The sequence below is a fragment of the Pseudophryne corroboree genome, chromosome 6, assembly GCF_028390025.1.
Source record: "Pseudophryne corroboree isolate aPseCor3 chromosome 6, aPseCor3.hap2, whole genome shotgun sequence".
NCBI classification, from domain to species: domain Eukaryota; kingdom Metazoa; phylum Chordata; class Amphibia; order Anura; family Myobatrachidae; genus Pseudophryne; species Pseudophryne corroboree.
The window spans coordinates 812,078,632-812,104,433 of record NC_086449.1 but is presented as its reverse complement, the minus strand read 5'-3'; the positions used below and the strand labels follow the sequence as shown (position 1 = coordinate 812,104,433).

General features: G+C 45.5%; 1 long non-coding RNA gene across 1 annotated transcript in view; it reads left to right on the top strand.

Annotated features, from left to right (window-relative positions):
• Positions 1–12,672, top strand: part of LOC134933685 (uncharacterized) — a 38,569-nt gene extending 25,897 nt beyond the window's left edge. Inside the window, exon 3 of the long non-coding RNA XR_010179757.1 lies at positions 12,357–12,672. This is a non-coding gene — a long non-coding RNA (uncharacterized LOC134933685). The remainder of the gene's footprint in view (positions 1–12,356) is intronic.
• Positions 12,673–25,802: the final 13,130 nt, after the last annotated feature.

Here is a 25,802-nt window from a genome sequence, read left to right as displayed (position 1 = left end):
TAATACTACCCACCATAGATAGTAACTAATTTGTCACTGTAAACCCCATATTAGGGTTACATACATTATACTTATGTTACATTATCCTGCACAGGACTATGGTGTATTCTCTACAGTGCATTGCTGTTATTACTCTGGTACATTATCATGCACGCACTAGCAGTATATACGGTATATATTTATCAAGGGGCCATGCACGCTCTAATGGTTAGGCAAACCAATGTGGTGGCAGGCCACACCCTCTCTGGATACTGGCCACACCCCCTCTGGAGACTTGCTACACCCCTATACATGGCCTCCTACCATAGCATCCGCCCCGGTGGGCCCCTAATGCCTCAGTCCGATACTGTCTGTGTCTACCTGTAATAAATCAGGTATTACCAAAAAGAAATAAAAGACATAATCAGCATACATTATTATTCAATGCTATAAGATAACATCAGAACAGAACACGCCCACTCATACTAGGAAGAAAATGCGCTTTTTCCAAGATACATTTTGTGATTACATTGATCTCCAACTCTGAATAAGGCCCAATGTGTATCTTTATCAGTCATACATATTATCTGTGTCCCTAAAGGGGGTACACGCGGAGATATCCGTGCATAAATTCTAAGCAATCTGACTAGATTGCTTAGAACTTAAGCACGGAAATCTCTGTGTGTTGCCCCACAGTGATAGTGATGCACGTCCCCGCACGTCGCTGTCGCCGGTGCTAGATTGAGCCTGCGTGCAGACCAGGGGCATAGCCAGAACTTTGTGGGCCCCATAGCAACATTTTGAAGGGGCCCCCGTCCCAATGCTTCTAGAGACACTTCTCTGCAGCAGTTGTTAATGTTATGCCCTACATTAGTGCCCTAGTTCATTTTCTGAACCATAGTAGAGCCTCATTAATGTTATGCCCCATAGTAGTGCCCTAGTTTCTTTTATGAATCACAGTAGTGCTTAAGTTCCCCCTATGTCACAATTCAGAGCTGCCAGTACACATTATGCCGCACAGTACCCCCAATTCACATTATGATATATAGTGCTCACTGTTCACATTGTGCCTCATTACAGTGCCCCGGTTCATATTATATAACATTAAAATGCCCTCCAGTTCATTTTATACCACACTACAATGAGCAGGCCCAGGGGCATACCTAGATATATTGCAGGCCCAAAGGAAAAGGTCTGAAAGAACCCCTACATACCACCAAATGACAAAAAAATAAGAATTTACTTACCGATAATTCTATTTCTCGTAGTCCGTAGTGGATGCTGGGAACTCCGTAAGGACCATGGGGAATAGCGGCTCCGCAGGAGACTGGGCACAAAAGTAAAAGCTTTAGGACTACCTGGTGTGCACTGGCTCCTCCCCCTATGACCCTCCTCCAAGCCTCAGTTAGGATACTGTGCCTGGTAGAGATGAGCGCCGGAAATTTTTCGGGTTTTGTGTTTTGGTTTTGGGTTCGGTTCCGCGGCCGTGTTTTGGGTTCGACCGCGTTTTGGCAAAACCTAACCAAATTTTTTTTGTCGGATTCGGGTGTGTTTTGGATTCGGGTGTTTTTTCCAAAAAAACTAAAAAACAGCTTAAATCATAGAATTTGGGGGTCATTTTGATCCCATAGTATTATTAACCTCAAAAACCATCATTTCCACTCATTTTCAGTCTATTCTGAATACCTCACACCTCACAATATTATTTTTAGTCCTAAAATTTGCACCAAGGTCGCTGGATGACTAAGCTAAGCGACCCTAGTGGCCGACACAAACACCTGGCCCATCTAGGAGTGGCACTGCAGTGTCACACAGGATGTCCCTTCCAAAAAACCCTCCCCAAACAGCACATGACGCAAAGAAAAAAAGAGGCGCAATGAGGTAGCTGTGTGAGTAAGATAAGCGACCCTAGTGGCCGACACAAACACCGGGCCCATCTAGGAGTGGCACTGCAGTGTCACGCAGGATGTCCCTTCCAAAAAACCCTCCCCAAACAGCACATGACGCAAAGAAAAAAAGAGGCGCAATGAGGTAGCTGTGTGAGTAAGATAAGCGACCCTAGTGGCCGACACAAACACCGGGCCCATCTAGGAGTGGCACTGCAGTGTCACGCAGGATGTCCCTTCCAAAAAACCCTCCCCAAACAGCACATGACGCAAAGAAAAAAAGAGGCGCAATGAGGTAGCTGTGTGAGTAAGATAAGCGACCCTAGTGGCCGACACAAACACCGGGCCCATCTAGGAGTGGCACTGCAGTGTCACGCAGGATGGCCCTTCCAAAAAACACTCCCCAAACAGCACATGACGCAAAGAAAAAAAGAGGCGCAATGAGGTAGCTGTGTGAGTAAGATAAGCGACCCTAGTGGCCGACACAAACACCGGGCCCATCTAGGAGTGGCACTGCAGTGTCACGCAGGATGTCCCTTCCAAAAAACCCTCCCCAAACAGCACATGACGCAAAGAAAAAAAGAGGTGCAATGAGGTAGCTGTGTGAGTAAGATAAGCGACCCTAGTGGCCGACACAAACACCGGGCCCATCTAGGAGTGGCACTGCAGTGTCACGCAGGATGGCCCTTCCAAAAAACACTCCCCAAACAGCACATGACGCAAAGAAAAATTAAAGAAAAAAGAGGTGCAAGATGGAATTGTCCTTGGGCCCTCCCACCCACCCTTATGTTGTATAAACAGGACATGCACACTTTAACCAACCCATCATTTCAGTGACAGGGTCTGCCACACGACTGTGACTGATATGACGGGTTGGTTTGGACCCCCACCAAAAAAGAAGCAATTAATCTCTCCTTGCACAAACTGGCTTTACAGAGGCAAGATGTCCACCTCATCATCATCCTCCGATATATCACCGTGTACATCCCCCTCCTCACAGATTATCAATTCGTCCCCACTGGAATCCACCATCTCAGCTCCCTGTGTACTTTGTGGAGGCAATTGCTGCTGGTCAATGTCTCCGCGGAGGAATTGATTATAATTCATTTTAATGAACATCATCTTCTCCACATTTTCTGGATGTAACCTCGTACGCCGATTGCTGACAAGGTGAGCGGCGGCACTAAACACTCTTTCGGAGTACACACTTGTGGGAGGGCAACTTAGGTAGAATAAAGCCAGTTTGTGCAAGGGCCTCCAAATTGCCTCTTTTTCCTGCCAGTATAAGTACGGACTGTGTGACGTGCCTACTTGGATGCGGTCACTCATATAATCCTCCACCATTATTTCAATGTTGAGAGAATCATATGCAGTGACAGTAGACGACATGTCCGTAATCGTTGTCAGGTCCTTCAGTCCGGACCAGATGTCAGCATCAGCAGTCGCTCCAGACTGCCCTGCATCACCGCCAGCGGGTGGGCTCGGAATTCTGAGCCTTTTCCTCGCACCCCCAGTTGCGGGAGAATGTGAAGGAGGAGATGTTGACAGGTCGCGTTCCGCTTGACTTGACAATTTTCTCACCAGCAGGTCTTTCAACCCCAGCAGACTTGTGTCTGCCGGAAAGTCAGAGAGATCCAAGGTAGGCTTTAAATCTAGGATCGAGCACGGTGGCCAAAATGTAGTGCTCTGATTTCAACAGATTGACCACCCGTGAATCCTTGTTAAGCGAATTAAGGGCTCCATCCACAAGTCCCACATGCCTAGCGGAATCGCTCCGTGTTAGCTCCTCCTTCAATGTCTCCAGCTTCTTCTGCAAAAGCCTGATGAGGGGAATGACCTGACTCAGGCTGGCAGTGTCTGAACTGACTTCACGTGTGGCAAGTTCAAAGGGCATCAGAACCTTGCACAACGTTGAAATCATTCTCCACTGCGCTTGAGACAGGTGCATTCCACCTCCTATATCGTGCTCAATTGTATAGGCTTGAATGGCCTTTTGCTGCTCCTCCAACCTCTGAAGCATATAGAGGGTTGAATTCCACCTCGTTACCACTTCTTGCTTCAGATGATGGCAGGGCAGGTTCAGTAGTTTTTGGTGGTGCTCCAGTCTTCTGTACGTGGTGCCTGTACGCCGAAAGTGTCCCGCAATTCTTCTGGCCACCGACAGCATCTCTTGCACGCCCCTGTCGTTTTTAAAAAAATTCTGCACCACCAAATTCAAGGTATGTGCAAAACATGGGACGTGCTGGAATTTGCCCATATTTAATGCACACACAATATTGCTGGCGTTGTCCGATGCCACAAATCCACAGGAGAGTCCAATTGGGGTAAGCCATTCCGCGATGATCTTCCTCAGTTGCCGTAAGAGGTTTTCAGCTGTGTGCGTATTCTGGAAAGCGGTGATACAAAGCGTAGCCTGCCTAGGAAAGAGTTGGCGTTTGCGAGATGCTGCTACTGGTGCCGCCGCTGCTGTTCTTGCGGCGGGAGTCCATACATCTACCCAGTGGGCTGTCACAGTCATATAGTCCTGACCCTGCCCTGCTCCACTTGTCCACATGTCCGTGGTTAAGTGGACATTGGGTACAACTGCATTTTTTAGGACACTGGTGAGTCTTTTTCTGACGTCCGTGTACATTCTCGGTATAGCCTGCCTAGAGAAGTGGAACCTAGATGGTATTTGGTAACAGGGGCACACTACCTCAAGAAATTGTCTAGTTCCCTGTGAACTAACGGCGGATACCGGACGCACGTCTAACACCAACATAGTTGTCAAGGCCTCAGTTATCCGCTTTGCAGCAGGATGACTGCTGTGATATTTCATCTTCCTCGCAAAGGACTGTTGGACAGTCAATTGCTTACTGGAAGTAGTACAAGTGGGCTTACGACTTCCCCTCTGGGATGACCATCGACTCCCAGCAGCAACAACAGCAGCGCCAGCAGCAGTAGGCATTACACTCAAGGATGCACCGGAGGAATCCCAGGCAGGAAAGGACTCGTCAGAATTGCCAGTGACATGGCCTGCAGGACTATTGGCATTCCTGGGGAAGGAGGAAATTGACACTGAGGGAGTTGGTGGGGTGGTTTGCGTGAGCTTGGTTACAAGAGGAAGGGATTTACTGGTCAGTGGATTGCTTCCGCTGTCGCCCAAAGTTTTTGAACTTGTCACTGACTTATTATGAATGCGCTGCAGGTGACGTATAAGGGAGGATGTTCCGAGGTGGTTAACGTCCTTACCCCTACTTATTACAGCTTGACAAAGGCAACACACGGCTTGACACCTGTTGTCCGCATTTCTGTTGAAATACTTCCACACCGAAGAGCTGATTTTTTTGGTATTTTCACCAGGCATGTCAGTGGCCATATTCCTCCCACGGACAACAGGTGTCTCCCCGGGTGCCTGACTTAAACAAACCACCTCACCATCAGAATCCTCCTGGTCAATTTCCTCCCCAGCGCCAGCAACACCCATATCCTCCTCATCCTGGTGTACTTCAACACTGACATCTTCAATCTGACTATCAGGAACTGGACTGCGGGTGCTCCTTCCAGCACTTGCAGGGAGCGTGCAAATGGTGGAAGGCGCATGCTCTTCACGTCCAGTGTTGGGAAGGTCAGGCATCGCAACCGACACAATTGGACTCTCCTTGTGGATTTGGGATTTCGAAGAACGCACAGTTCTTTGCGGTGCTACTGCTTTTGCCAGCTTGAGTCTTTTCATTTTTCTAGCGAGAGGCTGAGTGCTTCCATCCTCATGTGAAGCTGAACCACTAGCCATGAACATAGGCCAGGGCCTCAGCCGTTCCTTGCCACTCCGTGTGGTAAATGGCATATTGGCAAGTTTACGCTTCTCCTCCGACAATTTTATTTTAGGTTTTGGAGTCCTTTTTTTACTGATATTTGGTGTTTTGGATTTGACATGCTCTGTACTATGACATTGGGCATCGGCCATGGCAGACGACGTTGCTGGCATTTCATCGTCTCGGCCATGACTAGTGGCAGCAGCTTCAGCACGAGGTGGAAGTGGATCTTGATCTTTCCCTAATTTTGGAACCTCAACATTTTTGTTCTCCATATTTTAATAGGCACAACTAAAAGGCACCTCAGGTAAACAATGGAGATGGATGGATACTAGTATACAATTATGGATGGAGTGCCGACACAGAGGTAGCTACAGCCGTGGACTACCGTACTGTACTGTGTCTGCTGCTAATATAGACTGGATGATAATGAGATGTAGTATGTATAAAGAAGAAAGAAAAAAAAAAACACGGGTAGGTGGTATACAATTATGGATGGACTGCCGAGTGCCGACACAGAGGTAACTACAGCCGTGGACTACCGTACTGTACTGTGTCTGCTACTAATATAGACTGGATGATAATGAGATGTAGTATGTATAAAGAAGAAAGAAAGAAAAAACCACGGGTAGGTGGTATACAATTATGGATGGACTGCCGAGTGCCGACACAGAGGTAGCTACAGCCGTGGACTACCGTACTGTACTGTGTCTGCTGCTAATATAGACTGGATGATAATGAGATGTAGTATGTATAAAGAAGAAAGAAAAAAAAAACACGGGTAGGTGGTATACAATTATGGATGGACTGCCGAGTGCCGACACAGAGGTAGCTACAGCCGTGGACTACCGTACTGTACTGTGTCTGCTGCTAATATAGACTGGATGATAATGAGATGTAGTATGTATAAAGAAGAAAGAAAAAAAAAACCACGGGTAGGTGGTATACAATTATGGATGGACTGCCGAGTGCCGACACAGAGGTAGCTACAGCCGTGGACTACCGTACTGTGTCTGCTGCTAATATAGACTGGATGATAATGAGATGTAGTATGTATAAAGAAGAAAGAAAAAAAAAACCACGGGTAGGTGGTATACAATTATGGATGGACTGCCGAGTGCCGACACAGAGGTAGCTACAGCCGTGAACTACCGTACTGTGTCTGCTGCTAGTATAGACTGGATGATAAATAATGATATAAAAAATATATATATATCACTACTGCAGCCAGACAGGTATATATTATATAATGACGGACCTGCTGGACACTGTCAGCAGAATGAGTTTTTTATAGAATAAAAAAACACCACACAAGTCACACGACGAGTGTTTAACTTTTTCAGGCAGACAATCACAATATACTGGTGGTCAGTGTGGTCACTGGTCAGTCACACTGGCAGTGGCACTCTGGCAGCAAAAGTGTGCACTGTTTAATATGTACTCCTGGCTCCTGCTATAACCTATAACTGCTCCCCAGTCTCCCCCACAATTAAGCTGTGTGAGCACAGTCAGATATTATACATAGATGATGCAGCACACTGGGCTGAGCACAGATATGGTATGTGACTGAGTCACTGTGTATCGTTTTTTTTCAGGCAGAGAACGGATTATATTAAATAATAATAAAACCGCACTGGTGGTCACTGGTCAGTCACTAGTATAACTAACTACTATCAGCAAAATTCTGCACTCTCTGAGTACTCCTCCTAAGCTCCAGTAAATGAAGTGTCTCACTCTCACTCTCCTATCTATTTTTAAACAGAGAGGACGCCAGCCACGTCCTCTCCCTATCAATCTCAATGCACATGTGAAAATGGCGGCGACGCGCGGCTCCTTACATAGAATCCGAGTCTCGCGATAGAATCCGAGCCTCGCGAGAATCCGACAGCGTGATGATGACGTTCGGGCGCGCTCGGGTTAACCGAGCAAGGCGGGAAGATCCGAGTCGCTCGGACCCGTGTAAAAAAACATGAAGTTCGGGCGGGTTCGGATTCAGAGGAACCGAACCCGCTCATCTCTAGTGCCTGGACGAGCGTACACAATAAGGAAGGATTTTGAATCCCGGGTAAGACTCATACCAGCCACACCAATCACACCGTACAACCTGTGATCTGAACCCAGTTAACAGCATGATAACAGAGGAGCCTCTGAAAAGATGGCTCACAACAATAATAACCCGATTTTTGTAACAATAACTATGTACAAGTATTGCAGACAATCCGCACTTGGGATGGGCGCCCAGCATCCACTACGGACTACGAGAAATAGAATTATCGGTAAGTAAATTCTTATTTTCTCTGAAGTCCTAGTGGATGCTGGAAACTCCGTAAGGACCATGGGGATTATACCAAAGCTCCCAAACGGGCGGGAGAGTGCGGATGACTCTGCAGCACCGAATGAGAGAACTCCAGGTCCTCCTCAGCCAGGGTATCAAATTTGTAGAATTTAGCAAACGTGTTTGCCCCTGACCAAGTAGCTGCTCGGCAAAGTTGTAAAGCCGAGACCCCTCGGGCAGCCGCCCAAGATGAGCCCACCTTCCTTGTGTAATGGGCTTTTACAGATTTTGTGCAAGCTGAATTGTACTACAAATCCAACGAGCAATAGTCTGCTTAGAAGCAGGAGCACCCAGCTTGTTGGGTGCATACAGGATAAGCAGCGAGTCAGATTTTCTGACTCCAGCCGTCCTGGAAACATATATTTTCAGGGCCCTGACTACGTCCAGCAACTTGGAGTCCTCCAAGTCCCTAGTAGCCGCAGGTACCACAATAGGCTGGTTCAAGTGAAACGCTGAAACCACCTTAGGGAGAAATTGAGGACGAGTCCTCAATTCTGCCCTGTCCGTATGAAAAATTAGGTAAGGGCTTTTATAGGATAAAGCCGCCAATTCTGAGACACGCCTGGCTGAAGCCAGGGCTAACAGCATTACCACTTTCCATGTGAGATATTTTAAGTCCACAGTGGAGAGTGGTTCAAACCAATGTGATTTTAGGAACCCCAAAACTACATTGAGATCCCAAGGTGCCACTGGAGGCACAAAAGGAGGCTGTATATGCAGTACCCCCTTGACAAACGTCTGAACTTCAGGAACTGAAGCCAGTTCTTTCTGGAAGAAAATCGATAGGGCCGAAATTTGAACCTTAATGGACCCTAATTTTAGGCCCATAGACAGTCCTGTTTGCAGGAAATGCAGGAAACGACCCAGTTGAAATTCCTCTGTAGGGGCCTTCCTGGCCTCGCACCACGCAACATATTTACGCCAAATGTTGTACGGTTACATCCTTCCTGGCTTTGATCAGGGTAGGGATGACTTCATCCGGAATGCCTTTTTCCTTCAGGATCCGGCGTTCAACCGCCATGCCGTCAAACGCAGCCGCGGTAAGTCTTGGAACAGACAGGGTCCCTGCTGGAGCAGGTCCTTTCTTAGAGGTAGAGGCCACGGGTCCTCTGTGAGCATCTCTTGAAGTTCCGGGTACCAAGTCCTTCTTGGCCAATCCGGAGCCATGAGTATAGTCCTTACTCCTCTCCTTCTTATGATTCTCAGTACCTTGGGTATGAGAGGCAGAGGAGGGAACACATACACTGACTGGTACACCCACGGTGTTACCAGAGCGTCCACAGCTATTGCCTGAGGGTCCCTTGACCTGGCGCAATACCTGTCTAGTTTTTTGTTGAGGCGGGACGCCATCATGTCCACCTTTGGTTTTTCCCAACGGTTCACAATCATGTGGAAGACTTCTGGATGAAGTCCCCACTCCCCCGGGTGGAGGTCATGTCTGCTGAGGAAGTCTGCTTCCCAGTTGTCCACTCCTGGAATGAACACTGCTGACAGTGTGTCAAAGTCAGAAAAATATCACTATGCACACTGCCATATTTGCACCTCATACATGTCCGCGCTGCGCATGCGTGCGCTCTCCCGTGCGTGCGCATACCCGCTGTTACGTGCACCCGCAGGTGCACGGTATGCGTATTTACGGTAGAGTTTATGTGTTCGTAGCGTGCGACTCAATCATTACATATTTTCACTATATAATGTATTTTGTAGATCATGGTCCCTTTGATAGAATCTGAAAGTTTAGTTAAGGTAGCATGTTCCTGGACAAAGAGATCCCTCTTTGTTTGATCCGAAGGGTCCGACAGGGGTCATACAGTGGTGTTTAGTATCCATCGGAAGAGTATTTAATTAGCAATATTCCGGTGTTGGTTTGAAGCGGATTAATCGCTCGTGCGAATAGTTATGGACATAAGAAGTTATGTCCATTTACTATTATTTGCACTTACTTAGCCATGCGGCGGGAAACCTAGTTTCCCACCCACCTGAGCAGTTGGAAGTAGCCACAGCCCACCTGTATGAATCAACCTATGACCTTTTGTTATAATGCGAAGACGAATTCCTGTGTCCAATGAACAATGAGATTGTAGGGACCATTGAATTGTATTGTGTGTGGGGCATAAATAGACAAGCCGATGATATCCAGCTCACTCTCTTCAACGGTTCTCATCACTGATAATCGGGAGCTGGATATTCAGAGGCGCATGCGATCATTCCCCTTGTGCGTAAGTTTTCTCCGCAATCATATTGTCTTTGTTGTTATTGTGAGCCATATCTCTCTCTCTATCTCTCTCTTCTCCTCTTTCTCTCATTTTCCCTTAAACGTAATTGTATTGTATTTCCTGTGTAGTTATCTGGTTAGTTAGTCTATGTTATATTGTAGTGTATGACTTGTATTGTATTATTCTTTTTGCAAGTATAACATTCATATAAGGCGTTAGACCCTAAGACCGGTATCTGTGTATTTCTTATATTGCTAAGTATTCTCAGAGCGTCGGTGATGCCCAAACAGCTTTTAAGTTAATAAGGTTACACTGTGTTGCATTTACACCCTATCACTACACAAAGGTTTACTGCATATTACATTGTGTATGGTTTAGATACAAAGGTTTAACAGTGTGAGCGTCTGCGCCGCTGGTGATCTCCTCGTGGTCCCAAGCGTCCCGTAGCGCTAATAGCGAACCATTACGTTAGTCGGCAGCCAATAGCGTGCCTGCCTGTGATCTCTTGGCCGTGAGCGAACGTAACGCTTGAGCGTCTCGACTACGGCTAAGCGATTGTTACGCAACGTGCGTACCCTTACGGTACTCCATACGTCAATAGCGTACAGTGTTCTTAGACCTCTTAAAGGGTTTTAAATAAGATAAATATTTAGCTTTATCAATTGGCGGCTCGCCCGTCCTTCACATATCTGCACTAGGTAATTACAGCAGACATTATCCATCAGCAAAGGGCGGGAGATCATATTCCTCGCAGTGCTGACGGGATAAGCGTCTGCTTCGCTTGGTAAAGGGTGCTGAAGGAATCTGGGAACCGGAGGTAAGAACAACACGCTAGTGTCTTTTAAAAAAACAAACAAAACTGTTTATTTCTGTCTTGCGTACGCACGCACGTATATATATCTGCATTTCTTTTTCACTCGTGTATTTTCATATATCACTCTCCTGTTTGCCATTTTATAATTGATAAACGTGCTAAGAGAGATTTGCCGCTATTTCATAGTTAAAGAGTAAAAGTAATACATTAAGGTGTAGAAAAACACACACAGCTTCGTCTGAGATACAAGGAGAAATCGGTGTGGTGCTCAGTAGATGATCGGGGATCATCTACATTGATAAACGTGTACATTGTGTTACGGTGGATATTTGCTTTGTGTACACGTGTCTCTAACAAAGGGCCTTTACATACCAAGCATTCCTTTTTGCTGGCTGCATCGGCACCGACTAATATCCTGGGAAGGGACTTATTGTGTAAAATGGGGTGCGTCATTTTCAATGAATTTTTTATTCTAATTTTAAAATCAGCGGGAAGGGTGGTGATATAGCTTTCCCAAGACTCAAAGAATTGCCCCACCAATTTCTCTTTTTGTATGGTAGTTTCTATCCAATGCATTTGAAATAGGTGGTGCAACTTCCCTTTGAATAGAGGTAAGGTAGGAGGATCTTTAAGGATCCAGGCCTGTAGAATGGCCTTTCTCGCAGCCGCACTTATTGCCAAAAGTAATCGTTTGCATCCCTTTGTAACTCTCTGCCCCGACGGAAGAATTCCGAAAATTGCCCATTCCGCCGTGAAGGGAATAAAATTAATCAGCTCTTCCATGGCATATTGCCGTACTTACAGCCAGAAATGGCGGATAATCGGGCATGACCAAAAGCAATGCATGAGATCGGATTTGGGTGTATGGCATTTGAGACACCTATCCGAATTTGTCATGCCTGCCAAATATTGCTTATATGGGGAGAAATAGGTCCTATGGGTGATATTATAGAACATTTCTTGATACTGTGCCGAAGGCAATAATTTACAGGATTGAAGCAGGCTGTTTAAAATTATTTCACATGTAAGCCTAGGGAAATCAGATGTCCATTTCTGCATCCCATATTGTGATGCAGAATGGTCGAGTAGAGTAGTAAGTTTTCTATAATATATGGACATAGCTCGTTTCGTGGCAGGCAGAGTCAAGAGCATAGTATCTAAATCGTTAGTGAAATCCGCCCCCGAAAGAGATTTGATCACTGAGCTTGCATAATGTTGCATCTGAAAAAATGCTAACGGGAAATCAGAGATAAATGGGTAAATTTCCCTCGCCTCTGTAAATGTCAATGGCTTCCTTCTACCCTCATCAATTACGTGACGTATGTTTTTCAGGCCCCCTTTATTGAACAGCGTGAATGGAAAGACCGCCTCCCCATGTTGGAACTCCGGATTGCCCAGGAACGTCAGGAACAAGGACTTGTGCCCACCTAAATTCCTAGCGCGTCTAAGAGTATGCCATAATCTATATATTGTCCATAGAAGCGGGTTATCTTTCAATTCTTGGTCAAATTCCGCTTCTACCCCGTGAAGGAAAGATATAAGGTTTCTGGACCCCACAAATTGTGCCTCCAGCTGTGTATTAGCATAAGTGTCACTATTATGTAACCAGTCTTTTAAAAACCTCAATAAAGAAGCATGGTTATATTTCTGGACGTTTGGAAAATTAATGCCTCCGTTAGCCTTAGGTTGTTGTAATTTGTGCATTGCAATACGCGGTCTTTTACCTTTCCATATGAATTGTCTGAACAGTTTAGTTATGTATGCTACGTCAGCTCTGCTAAGCAGTACAGGGAGGGATTGCAGGATGTACAACAGTTTGGGGAATGTGCACATTTTAATTAAATTAGCCCGTCCTAGGTATGAGAGCAACAAGCTCTTCCAAGCCTCCAACTCCTTTGCTACGTTGTCGATCGCCGTTTTAACATTTAGCCGATACAAATCCGATGGGTATTTAGAGAGTTTGATGCCTAGATATGTGATATATGTGGGGGCCCATTTGATAGGAAGTTGGCGGGCCCATCCTGGACTTTTTATTCCAGTTTTTAAACATAAACCCACTGATTTGTTAAGGTTAACTTGAAAGCCCGATATTTTACCAAAATCATCTAACAATCTCAGAATGTCCCTTAAGGACTCTCTAGGGTTCCCTATATATAATAGGACATCATCCGCAAAAGCAGATAATTTTATCTCCATATTTCCAACAGGAATACCCTTATAAACCGTTGAGTCTTGGAGAACTCGGAATAGGGGATCTATAGACAAATTAAAAAGAAGAGGGGACAATGGGCAGCCCTGCCTAGTGCCCCTTTGCATGGTTATTTGATTACCTCGTTTGCCATTAACCAGTAATGATGTTTTCGGGGCAGTATATAGATATTTAATGAGGTTCACAAACCTGTCGCTGAAGCCCCTATACTTCAACATATTAAATAAATGATGCCACGCCACAGTGTCGAAAGCTTTGTGTGTATCTAGGCTTAAGAGAATATGTTCTGATAGGGGTGAATTCCTTGACGCAATTGTGGCCGCTATGGCTGTTCGGATGGCTTTAACCGATTGGCGATCCCGAACAAAGCCATATTGATGGTCCGTCAATAAGTCAGGGAGAATCAATTGTAACCTATTGGCCATTATTTTCGTAAAGATCTTAAAATCAGAGTTTAAAAGAGTAATGGGCCTGTATGAGTCTGCTGACATTAGGTCCCTATCTGGTTTGGGGATTAGTGTCGTGTATGCTTGTGAAAAGGAAGAGTAGCTTGGGTGCTCCCTGTAGATTTTATTAAATAGTTCTAGTAACGTCGGTGTTAGTTCCCTTTGTAACAATTTATAGTATGCCCCTGTGAATCCATCGGGTCCAGGCGATTTGTGCGGCTGTAAAGAGGCAATAACCTCCCGTATTTCTTCTTCCCTGATGTCCCCGTCAAGCGCCTCCTGTTGGTCGGTACTGAGATGAGGTAGATTCGCCATATTTAGAAATTCCCTCTGTAACTCTTCATGAGGAGATACGGGACTATAAAGGGCAGTGTAATAATCACTTAAATGTGTTAAAATGTCCGCTGTCGTTGTGTAGGTCTTGTTCTGGGAATCGTCTCTCAGCGCTGCTATGAAGGAGCGTTGCCTTCTCGGTTTAGACATAGTAGCTAGGAGTTTACCAGTTCTGTTGCCCCACTTATAATAATGAAATTTGGTGTAGTCTAAGCGTTGTTGAGCTTGAGCCGTCAAAAAGGCATCAAGTAATTTTTTATCCCTGACATATCTCTCCAGATGTTCCTCTAAGGGAGTGGCTTTATAGATGTTGAAGCTGTGAGACATAGCGTTGTGTAAAGTATGATATTGTCTTGAGCTATCTTTCCGCAACTTTGCTACATAACCTATTATGTGACCTCGTAACACCGCCTTTGACGCTTCCCAAAAAAGCACCGTGTCATCCCAATGTTCTATATTGTCATCTACAAAGTTGTGCCAGGACTGTAATAGAAATTTCTTGAAATCTTCTGAATTGGAGAGGTGATCCGGAAAGCGCCAAAGGCGGTCCCCGCCCCCCTGAGAATCCACATATAACTCTAATCGTATAATAGCATGGTCCGAGATAACGATATCGTCCAATGCCGTACTTTTCACCTGGTCCAATAAGTGATTGGCCAGTAATATATAATCTATCCGGGACATAGTACCATGTACCCTAGATAGGTGACTATAAGATCTGTCCGTTTGATTTAGTAAACGCCATGGGTCGCTCAGTTCTAATATTTCCTTCATTTCCTGTATAAATTGCCAACATGGGGAGGTCGGTCTAGCGACAGGAGATGACTTATCCAGTGTGTGGTCATCAACCGCGTTGAAGTCGCCTCCAACTATTAAAGAGTAATTGGTTCTGCTGGCTAAGATCTGCGTAAGGTGACGTAAAAATTCCCCGGTTGCCACATTGGGTGCATATAAATTCACTAAGGTAAATTTTTTACCCTCAATTTCCACATCAAGAATCAAATAGCGGCCCTCTGGGTCCACCAGTGTATGTAGAATCTTGTATCTCAATTGTTTATGAAACAAGATTGCCACTCCCCTGGACTTTGAGGAGTGAGAAGCCTGTATGCATTCCGCTAACCAGGGGGCTCGCAAAGTAGATTCATCACCAAGCCTCCAGTGAGTTTCCTGGAGGAAGGTGATAGAGGGTTTTTTCCGACGAAGGTGAATGAGTACTTTTTTTCTCTTGATCGGGGTGTTAAGTCCACCCACGTTCCAAGATAGTATAGAACGGTGGGCGGTCTCCCGGCCCGCAGACGTGCGCCTATTATCATCCGCCATCATTGGTGATGAAGAGCTGAAAGGGGTGCCCCGATGTTTCCCAAACCTTCCCAATTGGGAGCAACTGTTCCCCCACGAAGAGTAGAACAGCAGGGGTCCCAAAGTTCCTGGCGCTCAGGTCCCGACCCCCTCCCCCCGCTACACAACCCCTGGAGACCGCTGAGGAGACAGAACAGGCTATCACATTCAATAAATTCAGGTGAAGTAATACATTTCCATTTTTTAGAACTATAACTAAACGTGGGTCATTTAATTGACCCATGTCAACAAACTGAGGACTCCCAACCGTAATGGAGGGAATGCTCCGTTTTTTGAACAAAAACAATACAAACAACAAACATTGTAATGCAGGTATAAGAAGCCCACAAAACATCATTAATGAAGAACAAAGAGAAGATCAAAAAGAAAAATCTTAACCTTCAGTCAGGGTCTGGGTAAATAATACAGTGTAGGGTAAGACCTAATATAAGGGGGAAGTGCGTCCGGCCCTCCACCCCCCCAGAGCCCCCCTATTCATTGACATGGTGGCACAGAAATGAGCGAAAGTTGTAGGGGTCCGGCTACCAAGTGGGTTTAGGCCGAGCGCCCCTCCCCCCCCGAGAAGATAACACAATAAGGAGCTATTTGAGTGTGACTTGTTTATTCTCGTGAACTAGCATTAGAGCGGGCAGGCGAGGGAGGGCCCTGTCTAAGGAAATGGGACTTCGCCTGTTGGGGGTCAGTAAAAAGCTGAGTGCGGCCATTTTCAGTTACTTTCAATTTGGCTGGATAAAGTAAAGCGAATCTTATCTTTTTGTCCACCAAAAACCTACAGACCTCCGAAAATGCCTTACGTTTCTGTGATACCAAGGCTGAGAAGTCTTGGAACACCAGAATTTTGTGACCTCCCACTCGCAACTCTGGGGCGGCACGGTAAGCCTGCAGTACTTTTTCTTTGTCTCTGTAGTCTAAGAATTTAGCAATAGTGGGCCTAGATTGATTACCCCTATCCCTGCGAACTGCACCTAACCTATGCGCCCTTTCCACCGGCAGTGGCAGGTCAGATTCTAGCAGACCCAGAGCAGACGGGATAAGGTTACCAACGTAATCCTGCAATTGTGTGTCAGTAACCTCTTCGGGAATGCCAATAAAACGTAAATTACATCTTCTATTCCTGTTTTCCAGGTCATCGAGTTTCTCGACCATGGTGTGTATAGTTTGAGATTTAATCGCTAGTTCTTGTTGCAAAGCGTGAACTGAGTCCTCAGCATCGCTTGTTCGTTGTTCTAAAGTGTCTATTCTAGCAGTATTTGATTCTATCTTTGCTAGCGATGTGTCTAGTCGCGCATGCAGATCCTCAAATTTTTTATCAATGAGGGGCATTAGCATGTTGATTACTTCTTTGGCGTTATCCGCTGGTGACGGAATTGCCATATGGACAGGATGTGTGTCCTCAATTCCTCCTGATAATGGAGAAGGAGGAGAAGATGATTGAGACGCATTTGTTTTCTGGTTGGTTTGGCGTTTGTAGCCTGATTTAGCCGCGGAACTAGGCATGTCTGCGGATGGATTTTGGTTTTTAGCCAAATACTTGTCCATACCACGGTGTACTAGCACTAGAAGCAGAGCAGATGTGACCAATGATAGCCGCAATGGTAAATTAACCGCTATAAAGCATACATAAGTCTTACTGAGATGTGTACGTTAGACCCTGCGAACGAAATGTTAACTACATATTCTCACGAGATGGGTAACTTGCACATAGAAAAGTACCTGAAAAATATACGGATCCGGAGGCTAAAAGACCAGCGGTCTCACTTGCCCTGGGAGCCGTGTACAAGCAATTGAATGGTAAATAAGAAACGTAGCAGGTGCCACTTACAAAATAAACAGCATATCTCTGTCACTTAATTCAATAGTATATGCAAGGATCATGGCATTTTGTGGTAAGAAGGGAAGGGGAGAGGAGAAAAAAAAAAAAAAAAAAATAAGATCAATCAATAATTAGATGAATAAATCAAATAAGAATAAAAATTAAATTCAGATCCGCAGCAGGATCAGGTGTAATGGAACCTCAGTGTGAAACATATAACAAGCAGTTATGGTGAAATGAGGGCAGCAGCCTGCAAGTTAGATTTTAAATAGAATTATTTTCAAATCAGCCACAAGGTGTCACTACAGGCACATGTAATACTTTCCCAGCCTCGTGAGTAGGCTGAAAAACCTGTACTGCACGTGGAGGAAAATAAGGGGACAAGGGAAATTGCAGAGGTTTTCTTCTATTAAAGAACCTCCCCAGTATGTAGAATAATTCACTCTGACAGGTGTAAGGATAATATGCCGCCAGTCCATAAACTGTTCACAGGTCGGTTCAGAGCAGTTCACCTAGTGTTCTGTGATTGCTTCACACGGAGTGGCAGATAGCCGGTCACAGCCCGCGTTCCGCTGTCTTGGAGTTATGTGCCAAGAAGAGGAAAAAGGGGATAGCTAAAGGGATCATAGAGTTGGGAGGGAAATCATGGGGAGGGGGGGATATGGGAAACACACAAGGGGGGATGGATACAAGTTTAGGAAGGGTGCAGGCAGTTATGAAGAGTGTTAATAAAAGAGAAGGAGGTGTACAAACAAAATTAGTACCTTGGAGGGCAAAGAAATATTAGGCTCGGACCCTGGAGGGGCACTGTAGGGAACCCTGTGTTCTTGTGGTCCCCGTTACTGAGCTCCGATCTGAGCTCCGTCCACAATGCTGTTGGCTTATGGTCGTGTATCTGACAGGGAGCCCCTCTGAGCTATGCCGCTTCTACGCCTCCTGGGAGCACCCTCCGGTCCGGCCAGTATGTCGCGCCCAGCGGGGTTTAGGTAGCCGGCACTCTCTCTCCTCCGTACTTGTGAGCGTCCTCGGTGTCCTGCAGGAAGGATGGTCTCCGCCACAGCACACAGTGTCCTGACGCCCGTCCGAGACTCGGTATAGGTATACCGCTTCCTCTGCTCACACTCTTTCTTCAGGATTAGGTAGCCGGCAATCCCTTTGCTAGCGAGCGAGCGTCCCCAGGGTCCTGCAGGGAGGATGGTCTCTGCCGCCGCTCTCAGTGTCCTTACACCCGCCCGGGACACGGTACACGTTCACCTCTTCCTCTGCCCGCAACTCCTCTCTAGCCTCGCTCCACGAGCTCGTCGTCAGTTGTTTCTTTAAGGGCTGTGATTTAGGCGGGCTCAAGTGCTACCAGGGACTCGATTCTTCAGAGCTTGCTCACACACGCAGCTCCATTTTCGCGCCCACGCCGTGTTAGCAAGCCTGCTGGCCGTCTCTTACCGATGGCCTGACTCCGGGGTAATTTCAATTCTCCCTGATAAATGTTTTAGTCCCGAGGTCCCTCAGGTGTCAGCAATGAAAATATGAGGACCTGAATTCCCAATTCTTGCCAATATTGGGGAATTTTCAGTCAGCTTTGGGAGCCACATTAAAAGGCAGCCATACTCGCTGGCTCCGCCCCCGGAAGTCCGGGGTGCGTCATTTATTGTACTCCTGAAGGTGTATTCTTGGACATACCTGAGAATCACGCTCAGGAAGTGCGAGACATGTTAGACTCCCCATCAAAATTAATGTCACATACCATTATGACAAATAGGACTCCATCCCAAGTAGAAGAAATGACATCCCAAATACCAGAGTCACTTTGGACTAAAGATGGACAGGACACTGGATTGATGGCAAACGTAGCTCCGGTAGTTGTGCAAGTAAAAGATGGTAGGATAGCTCCTAAAATCCCACAATACCCTCTGAAGCCAGAGGTGGAGTTAGGAGTGTATCCCGCAATAGAGCACTTGCTACAACAGGGCATTCTGGTAAGAACATCCAGCACAGCCAATAGTCCCATCTTCCCTGTGAAAAAGAGTGGGGGGAGGGGTTACAGGCTAGTGCAGGATCTAAGGGGGATTAACAAAATAGTTGAGAGTCAGTTCCCCGTAGTGCCAAATCCAGCTGTCATCCTTATGCAAATCCCTCCCACTGCGAAATTTTTCACTGTTATTGACCTCTGCTCCGCTTTCTTTTCGGTACCTCTGCACCCTGACAGCCAATATTTGTTCGCATTACATACAGAGGAGTCCAATACACATGGACTCGATTACCACAAGGTTTCATAGATAGTCCAAGTATATTTTCCCAGGCTTTGCATGATTGTTTACAGTCTTTCCAACCAGAGAGTGGATCAGTATTGATACAGTATGTGGATGATTTACTGCTGTGTTCAGATTCATTGAAAGCATCCCTGAAGGATACGAAACAGCTCCTGTTTCATCTTTCAGACACAGGACACAAGGTTTCCAAAGACAAGTTGCAATTATGCCAAACTAAAGTAACATATTTGGGACACTGTCTAACACAAGGACTGAGACACCTGACCGCTGATAGAATTCAAGCAATTAGAGACATGACTCTGCCACAAACACAGCAACAGATCAGAACGTTTTTAGGAATGTGTGGGTATTGCCGTAACTGGATCCCAGGATTTTCCATTCTAGCGTTACCTTTGCAGGAGATGGTCTCCTCAAACAAACCGGATCGGATTTCGCATACAGACGAGTCCGAGATGGCATTTGAGAGACTTAAACAGTGCCTAACGCAGGCACCAGCATTAGGTATGCCAGACTATGGGAAACCCTTTGAGCTGTACGGAACAGAAAGTGCTGGTTGCGCGGCAGGCGTCCTAACCCAGAAGCATGGTGATGCCAGCAGGCCGGTAGCATACTATAGCGCTCAGCTAGACACGGTAGCGCGATCCCTCCCCACATGTTTGCGAAGCGTTGCTGCGATTGCATTGCTAGTGACGAAAAGCGAAGATGTCGTGCTAGGTCACAACCTCACAATTCATACGCCACATGCGGTGTCAGCTTTGTTAAATTCTGCCCAAACCAGGCACGTCTCATCAGCACGGTTTACAAGATGGGAATTGGCACTAATGGCCCCTGTAAACATCACCATAAGGAGATGCACTGCATTAAATCCTGCAACATATCTCCCAGGTGTGCCTGGACAGGCACAAAGGGTGGAGGATGAGAGTGGTGGGGAGGGAGGATTTAATACAAAGGAAGACACACATGATTGTATGGAATATTTGACCCAAAATTTCACGGCGAGGCCTGACATCAGTGACAACCCACTGGAAGATGTAGAACTTACTTTTTACACGGACGGTAGTTGTCACAGACAGTCGGAATCGGGAGACTTGTGTACTGGATACGCAGTCGTAGATGACCAAGGCACCATAGAAGCAGAACCGCTAGGCCCACCTCACTCAGCCCAGGTTGCTGAACTGGTCGCCCTAACCAGAGCATGTGAATTGGCTAAGGGTAAGTCAGCCAATATCTACACCGATTCTAGATACGCCTTCGGGGTAGTCCATGATTTCGGAGCCCTATGGCGCCTCAGAAATGTCATGACAGCAGCTGGTACACCGGTAGCGCATGCAGCTCACATTAAAAGGCTTCTAACAGCGATACAGGAACCCGACAGAGTGGCTGTTATCAAGTGTAAAGCACACACATATAGCCAGGACCCAGTATCACTTGGTAACAGCCGAGCAGACGAAGCTGCTAAGTTAGCAGCTGGTACCCCCAGACAGACAGACACCACACAACTGATGGTATTTAATACCATCAACACACAGAAGCTGAGTGAAATGCAAAATTTGTGTTCCACACAGGAAAAGGCAGTCTGGAAGGCAAAGGGATATGGCCAGGAGTCCTCAGGACTCTGGACGGATGGACAAGGTAAACCAGTGGCCCCCAGAGCATACCTTCCATGTTTGGCTGAGGCAGCTCACGGGCTGACTCATCTGGGCAAGGAGGGAATGTGCAAGTTGGTAAGAGCATATTGGTGCGACCCAGGATTTTCATCTCATGCGAGTAAGAGAGCAATGTCATGCCTTACCTGTTTGAGAAAGAATATCGGAAAGGCAATACCAACAGAACCATCTCATATCCCACCTGCAGGCGGCCCTTTCCAGGTAATACAGATTGACTTCATTCAATTACCCCCTTGTCGAAATTTAAAATATGTACTTGTTTGTATAGATGTTTTCTCAAATTGGGTCGAAGCATTTCCTGCGGCCACAAATACTGCTATATTTACTGCTAAGAAAATTGTGCAGGAATTTGTATGTAGATATGGTATCCCTAGAATAATCGAAAGTGATAGGGGTACCCATTTTACAGGTGATGTCTTTCAAGGAATGTGTAAGTTGATGGGAATTGATAGCAAGCTGCACACTCCATACCGTCCACAGGCGAGTGCGAAGGTGGAAAGAGTGAACAGCACTATTAAAAATAAACTGAGCAAAGTTATGGCAGAGACAGGATTGACATGGCCAGAAGCTTTACCCATTGTACTGTACAGCATCAGAACCACTCCCAGGTCCCCTCTTAATCTGTCCCCCTTTGAAATCTTGTTTGGTCGACAACCGCATGTTATGATTAACCCTCAGGATGATTTGAAGTGTAACAATGAAGTGACTGTAAAATACTTGATTAACATGAGTAAACAGTTAAGGAATCAAAATGATAATTTGAAGTTGGTGATTCCTGATTTACCAGATAGTAATTGTCATGACATTGAACCTGGGGATTATGTAATGATACGGAATTTTCTACGCTCAGGTTGCCTTATTGACAGATGGGAAGGACCATACCAAGTCTTATTGACTAGCACTACAACATTGAAGGTTGCCGAGAGAGAGACTTGGGTTCATTCATCCCACTGTAAGAAGGTTGCTGATCCAGAGAGGTCCCGTGATAAGGAACAGACGGTAGAGGAAGTTGTATCACTGGAGTGTCTGTTCCAGGAGGACTGAGGCGGCACCTGAGCATTGAAAATCACAAGATCAAAAGCAGTTGTCGATTCCCTGTTCCCTTTTATTGTTTTCTCCACTTCCCATCCCCTCTCCTTCAAATTATTTTTTTCCCCTTCTCATTCTTCTCCGTTTCCTCCTATAAGATGGACTTGCCCCAAGAGACTGTGATCCGGATTTTCCTGTTGACCATGATGTTGACCAGAGCAGTCTGTTCCGGCGAGAGTACCATGGAGGTCGAGATAGGTTCTGGAATGGGTTCTGATGATAAAGATGGAGGCGTAGTTTTCCAAGAACAACTTAACCAACAAGTAAAGGCGAGTATCAGAAAACGATCCGATAGCATTGACAATAGAAGGAATTGTGAAGGATTGTTAGCTGAAGAAAACTGTATCTGTAGGCTCTGTAACAATGAAGTTGAGGATGGGTGCATCAAGAAATGCCAATCCAGTTTTAATATCCACATGGACCGGCATCCATTGAGTGACTATCACTCCTTAGTGGGTAGTGTGTTAAATCAAACAGATTGTTGGGTATGCTCTCAAGTACCTCAAGGTCATAGCAAATCAGGGCTAGTACCATTTCCTTTAACGGTAGGGGAGGTACTTGAGCTAAAGGGTGGGAGACCGGTGGACAGGAGGTTCAATATCTCCAGTCCTCCTAGTTTGAAGCTCCACCAATATCATGTGGATAGATCCCTAATATGTTTTAACATTACCAATCCCCGAAAGCCGGGAAATTGGGAAGTGTCATGGAGTAACCAAACCATGACCTTTTCATATAGGGCAGATAGAATGCCTACAGATACAGAGCTTATACGCCACATAGCCAGTAGAGGAAAATCTTTCCGATATAGGTATACCCTAGGAAGTAGGATTACGAGAGTTGGAGAGGTATCACCAGGATACTGTGCACATATCGTACAAACTGATACGTGTACTAGGCAGATGGGAGAATTAGGGCTAGGAGATTTCACATGGAAGATGTGTAACATGGTTATGTCCTACTCCGTCCCCTATGTTCTCCCCGATGATGCATATTTCATATGCGGGAGGAAGGCGTATAAGTGGCTTGTCCCAAACTCTGAAGGATTGTGTTATATTGGAAAAGTACTGCCTGAGGTAATGACTGTATCACATGCCAGAATGAAAGATATACACCGTGGTGCCCAAGCTCCTAATACTCATACTCATTACGAGCACGTAGTTAAAAGGCAACTGAGAGAAAGGACAGAGCATCCGGCCTCTGATCTGATCCATGAATCCACCGGGATTCAGGTCCTGCTTGCGTTAGATTTCACTCGCACCGCTCGAGGAGTGATGAACTATAGATACATATCTGCGCTTGCAAATTTGTTAGATAATATCACTGAAATGTATGATGACACGTTTAGGTATACTGGAAGAGAACTTCAAGCTTATAAAACAGAACTGGTACAGCATAGAATGGTTCTCAATTACCTCACAGCAGTGACAGGCGGATATTGTGTCACACTGGCAACGCAGTACGGCGTGAAATGTTGCACATATATTACGAATAGCACCGAGGACCCGGTCGAGGTCATAGACCAAAAGATGGACGATATTCTCCAACTAAAGTGGGAATTTCGCAGGAGACACAATCTCACTCTTGCTGCTGTAGGTAATGAGCTGACTGGTTGAGTGTCATGGTTGAACCCGCGAAATTGGTTCTCTGGTTTAGGAGAATGGGCTCAAGGAGTCATAATGGATGTTGGGAAGTTTCTTCTATGTATCTTAGGTGTTGTCATATCAATTGGCTTGATATTTAGATGCGGTCAGGCTTTAATGAAGTGCAAACATAGTACCAGGGTAATGAGTCTGAGGAGTGAGGAAACTGTAATTCCAATGGATTTGATTTATGACCCAACGGTAGAAACAATGATGTGATGAAAATGCGATTATACGGTCCGTTTCTTTCACCTGTTTTTCCGTTTTCTCCAAGGTAAAAAGACCCACTTGGACGAGGAATTTGATGAGCCTGTATACAGACAACTGATGGATTAAAGAAGAAGTTTTGACAACCTTATACACAGATATTTGATGAACTATGCCATAGACCCCCAGTTTCCCTAGAAATTTTAAAATTACGCTAGCCCAACACTTTTGTAAGTCTATGGACATTGACAAAGCTTTTTGCCCACACCTTTTGGGCAAAAGCACAAAGAAGACTGCATTCAACAGACACCGAACAAGACTTCAACCGACAAACGTTCATTAACCTGACATAGAATACCACTGCATTTACCATAAGTGTTCTTTATCTTCATTTCTACAACCCTCAGGTAATGACACACATAGTCGATAGGGAATACAGGCACAGATATCAGCAATCACATATTCCCCCATTCATGTATCATCAACTAAAATGTGCTCCCCCATTTTGTTACAACCACAGCCGAAAAGAGCTCGGTAGAGTTTGACAGCCCATCCACAGACCCTTGATACGGGATAAGAAGGAATTCAAATGTATACTTCGCAATACCTCGAAGCTTGATTTACAACACGTACGGCACGATAATACATGACTCCCCCAAACATGGATTCATACACACATGCTTCTGCTATCTCACTAGGTCATACCCTTTTCACACCTTCTTCTCTCCTCCCTTACCCAACCATGGAAATGTATTAACACCTGACATATATTTTTCTCTTTTTGAAATGTTTTAGGAAGTGGCAGTTATTGTTGACTGCCAAAGGGTGGACTGTCAAAGTCAGAAAAATATCACTATGCACACTGCCATATTTGCACCTCATACATGTCCGCGCTGCGCATGCGTGCGCTCTCCCGTGCGTGCGCATACCCGCTGTTACGTGCACCCGCAGGTGCACGGTATGCGTATTTACGGTAGAGTTTATGTGTTCGTAGCGTGCGACTCAATCATTACATATTTTCACTATATAATGTATTTTGTAGATCATGGTCCCTTTGATAGAATCTGAAAGTTTAGTTAAGGTAGCATGTTCCTGGACAAAGAGATCCCTCTTTGTTTGATACGAAGGGTCCGACAGGGGTCATACAGTGGTGTTTAGTATCCATCGGAAGAGTATTTAATTAGCAATATTCCGGTGTTGGTTTGAAGCGGATTAATCGCTCGTGCGAATAGTTATGGACATAAGAAGTTATGTCCATTTACTATTATTTGCACTTACTTGCAACCTAGTTTCCCACCCACCTGAGCAGTTGGAAGTAGCCACAGCCCACCTGTATGAATCAACCTATGACCTTTTGTTATAATGCGAAGACGAATTCCTGTGTCCAATGAACAATGAGATTGTAGGGACCATTGAATTGTATTGTGTGTGGGGCATAAATAGACAAGCCGATGATATCCAGCTCACTCTCTTCAACGGTTCTCATCACTGATAATCGGGAGCTGGATATTCAGAGGTGCATGCGATCATTCCCTTTGTGCGTAAGTTTTCTCCGCAATCATATTGTCTTTGTTGTTATTGTGAGCCATATCTCTCTCTCTCTCTCTCTTCTCCTTTTTCTCTCATTTTCCCTTAAACGTAATTGTATTGTATTTCCTGTGTAGTTATCTGGTTAGTTAGTCTATGTTATATTGTAGTGTATGACTTGTATTGTATTATTCTTTTTGCAAGTATAACATTCATATAAG